General features: G+C 41.1%; 1 protein-coding gene across 1 annotated transcript in view; it reads right to left on the bottom strand.

Annotated features, from left to right (window-relative positions):
• LOC109479649 (arginine-glutamic acid dipeptide repeats protein-like) overlaps nt 1-3668 on the bottom strand; it is a 90027-nt gene extending 86359 nt beyond the window's left edge. The window contains 1 exon segment of the mRNA XM_019781635.1: nt 3536-3668. The gene's annotated coding sequence lies outside the window, so the exon portion shown is untranslated.
• Between the last annotated feature and the right edge of the window lie 433 nt (nt 3669-4101).

The raw sequence follows: 4101 nt of genomic DNA, 5'->3' as shown, positions 1-4101 counted from the left end.
TAAGATTTGTATAAACGAAGGTTACTGGTAGACCTATCAATCAACAAAGGCTTCCACTTGCACAAAGTCATCCATACTATACATTATTACAAGAAAGGGTGTCAAATTTAGTTATTTTGGATCAGTTAATTTCACTCCTAGATCAACCTCTTTTTTTAAAATCCTAATCAGCCTTGAATGTGAGACTGTGTCATTTTGGCATACAAACCACCGAACAACATGGAATCTAGCAATATAGCTTCTTTTTCTCTAATAATACCTACTTCCAGATACTAGTACATTTTGTGTATCAACTTAGTCAAGTTTTCTCTCATAACTGTATTGCTAATACCATTATTTTGCTAAAGAAGTCCATACACAATGAGCTGCTAATTAATGCTTCTGTTCATTCATTATCACTTGAATCACATGAACAGAGGACACTTTTTATTTGCAGTAAGTAAATTTGCAGTTGATTGAGGAAATTCCAAAAATCAAAGCAGGAACACTTCCCCTAATACATGTAGCTACAAATGTACACTGGAGTCGTCTCATTTTCTGTATCATTTGAATAATTTGTCTAGGAAGCCTGGCGACACCTGTTCTACGTACAAGTGGACTGTAGATTGGACATTAATCCATATGATTTACCATGGGGGGTGATAAGTGGTGCAAAAATGTTTGCCCTGTGACCAGGCAACACAGACATGTGGAGGGCTGGGGGGTGAAGGGCAGCCAACACCAAGCCATCAGCACGGCCCTACACAGTCTACTTCTCTCCTGCTTGAACAAACAAACTCACCACAGAGGACAACAGATGGGGGTCTGGCTTCCCCTCCAGTGCTCTACCTCCATAGACTTGACATCTCAACTTTTGAAGTTCAAGGTTGGAAGCAAGTCTAACACGTCAGCATCTTTTTGATGTTGATTTATAACAAACGTTGTTTACGAGAGCTGATTCTGAGTGTCTGTTTCACTGGGAGTCATAACATCTCTTTACGGCAGCTGTTCTTGAGCACAAAAGAAAATGATTACCGAGGCAGCAGAAAAGAAATGACTCCTTTAGAGTCTACTTTCTATGCTGGGACCTTTCATGAGCTACAGTAACCCTAGTTATATTTCCTTTTCTTGTTAACTCTAACAGCAACACACATAAAAGGTTAAGGTATCACTTTGAGTACAAGTTTTTATCAATAAAAAGCTTGTGTCTGAAGCCACCCCTTGTTATGTGAGAACAGTATTTCTGAATTATTTAGAGAGTTGGACACCAAAATATTATCCATGGATAACCAGGATTTCCTGTAATGTTAATTGTGTATCTGTGGCAGCTAACTGCAACAAAAACATGCAGTTTGTACTACAAGAACCAACAGCTTTCAAAGGATTAACAATAGGAAAACAGTGCCATTATTGTATTTCACTGTAGTGTTTGTGCTGAAGTGAAAACTATTTCTATGAAATCTCTTATTAACATTTCTGTTCTCGCCTGTGTGTCCTGCAGTACAAATTGTTCAATGCTTCCAGGAACCCTACAGCCTGCAGTAATGGATCTCAATCAATGCCACTTGTTCCCCAAGCACAGATAATGCAAAAATGCATGAATAAGTGATGACCATGGTGGCTTGTTACTTGGGCATTGAAGTAGAGTTTTATACATTATGCAGGGGGAAGGTATAATGTTAGCCTGCCCCAAAATAATTGGCAAGAACAGTGAGTGTTAGCCAGAACAACCGGGGCTAAAACCTGTAATCATGTGCCAGGTACCCAGAGAGAGGGGGGATTTCCTGGTAAAAACTGAGCACTACTGATATCAGCTATGAATGAGTAGGGACCAACCAGATGATATACTAAATGGGCGACGTGATGTCAATGTAACATCTAACATCACATTATGTGTTAATCAAGGATTTAAAAAGGCAAACAAAAACTTACAACTACTAACGTTAGATGTAACAAATGCCTGTAAATCCATTGAGAGACTGATTTAATTCATATCCTTTCTGTAAAGACTTTTTCCCTATGGTAAAGACAAACCCTGCAGAGATAGACGGAAACTGAAGACTACCCTGCTTGACACACTACTCTGTCATCCACAACAAGCAGTGAACCAGGCTGCCCCTTATCACTGCAGCCTCTGTTCAAGTAATCCGCCGGAGGATGTGGCTATCAGAACACTTTAAAGTTGACATCAAGAAATGGTAAGACAAACAGCCCCTTTTGGTAGCTTTTTTTTTTTTACTTTCAATCCAGCGTTCGTTACAATCATGTAGTAATGACAAAGAGCTCTGGCTATCCTGCTTCTGTAATGATTTACTGATATACTTGATGAAGATAAAAACCCTACGACCATTTATTCAACAGTAGGCTTTTTGTTTACCTCCAACATACATAGCTTTGTTCAAAGGGGCAATATCCGGTTGCTCCCTAGCAAGGCTTAGGCGTAATTGGCACAGCCTGAGCTAAAACTGAATTTGGCATTCTGTAGTTGGCAGAAGAAAAGACTTATGGACAGGTATATCAAACAAAGACAGACTGTTGACACCAATTATCACTGTTAAACAATTGACCAAACAAAGGACAAATCACCTGGTGGCCACTTATGTATTGTACTTTGACCATGAAAAAGCCCTGTAGACAGTACAGGGATTGTTCACGCCTGAGTAAGACGGTGTTTCCGCTGAAGAAACCCTACACAGGAGGTTAACAATGAACAGTCCCCTATCGATCACCAGCTCTCACCAAACAAAGGGCGAAGGGCGGCCTTACAGACTCATAATGGCCAGAAGCATTAGGAAATTACCTGTAAATGGACAGCGGGCTCAATGCATATGTTTACTGGGCAGTTTACACACGCGAGCACAGGTAAGCTAAAGTCTGGGGGAAGACAATATACAGACTGTAGTTAAAACAGCCGGGATCGGGTGTCCAACAACATTTGTAAACACTGCAAAGTCTTGAAAGCCGAGACAAGGAGGACAAGAAGACATGCCAAAACCTGAGAGGGCATGCCTACCAACCACTCGTGACTCACACCTTTGTCTTGCTCAATAAAAACTGTTCTCTCCACTGATCCGAAAAAGAAATCATTGAGGGGAACACTGGCGATGTTTTCCTTTTCAGTTTCCTAAATGTTTTGAAATTGATCGAAGGAAAAAAGTGTTCCGAAATCAGGGGAAGTGACCTAAAATTTAGGACGAGAAAACTCAGCGGGTTCTCAACAGTAGGGCTCTGTGGGGAAACCGCTGTGACTTCCTCTGGTACCACATAGCTCAAAAACAAACACAAAAGAAGACAAGAAACATCGGTTAAACTGACATTTACAGAGAATGGTAGTCGTTTTCGTGAGTTACAAAACATTTCCTGTAGACGGCAAACGTCAAGAAGAAATTGTAAGTTTTGAGACGCGCGTTTGTAGGCAAACAAAAATGCAACACTGAAACACATCCCGATTTTTGGCCACACACACGCACACAAAGACTCGCATTACCCCGCCACTCTGGCAAGCTTTCTCTCGCCTGATCGCGCTGGAAAACCGATGAGAAGCTGGCAGACCTACCGACTGACGCATTCAAGCTTGAAGGAGACTTGGAGGTCGAAATCGTGGCTTTTGTAGCGATAAAATACACCAGAATCGCCGAGAGTTGATTCAATCGACACCACTTCTTCACACACCAGCTGTGAGGCCGCAATGCCGCTTGCTGGTTGGCTACTGTATATCACGTGACAATACATTGAGCACATGGTGCGAAGGAGACGACAGGAAACTGCAGTTTGCTTAAAAACCGCTAGTGTACCTAGATTAATAAACGCTAGCTTTTTCTTCCAAATTGGTGAGATTTCTACAGTTGATAGTTTGACAAATTACTTCATTCTTAATATATATATGTACCCATGAAGATACTGCTATTTGTGGTACCAGTTTGTAAGGGCATTGAGGTTTTGTAGGCCACCAGACAGCGTGCAACATTCATCATTACACTATTTGTTTTACACATAGATAAGATCTTTTTTCACGGCCCGAACCAGCTTTTATTCTGTACCACCAGACAAAGTTTGTGAACCTCAGGGTAGTTTTCTTCCTCTGAGGACTTACGTCTCTTTCAAGAATTGTTGACATTGGAA

Source organism: Branchiostoma belcheri, unplaced genomic scaffold (assembly GCF_001625305.1).
Source record: "Branchiostoma belcheri isolate BF01 breed outbred unplaced genomic scaffold, Haploidv18h27 scaffold5, whole genome shotgun sequence".
In the NCBI taxonomy this organism is placed as follows: domain Eukaryota; kingdom Metazoa; phylum Chordata; class Leptocardii; order Amphioxiformes; family Branchiostomatidae; genus Branchiostoma; species Branchiostoma belcheri.
Note: the sequence above shows the minus strand (reverse complement) of the source record. Positions and strands in the feature narration are given on the sequence as shown.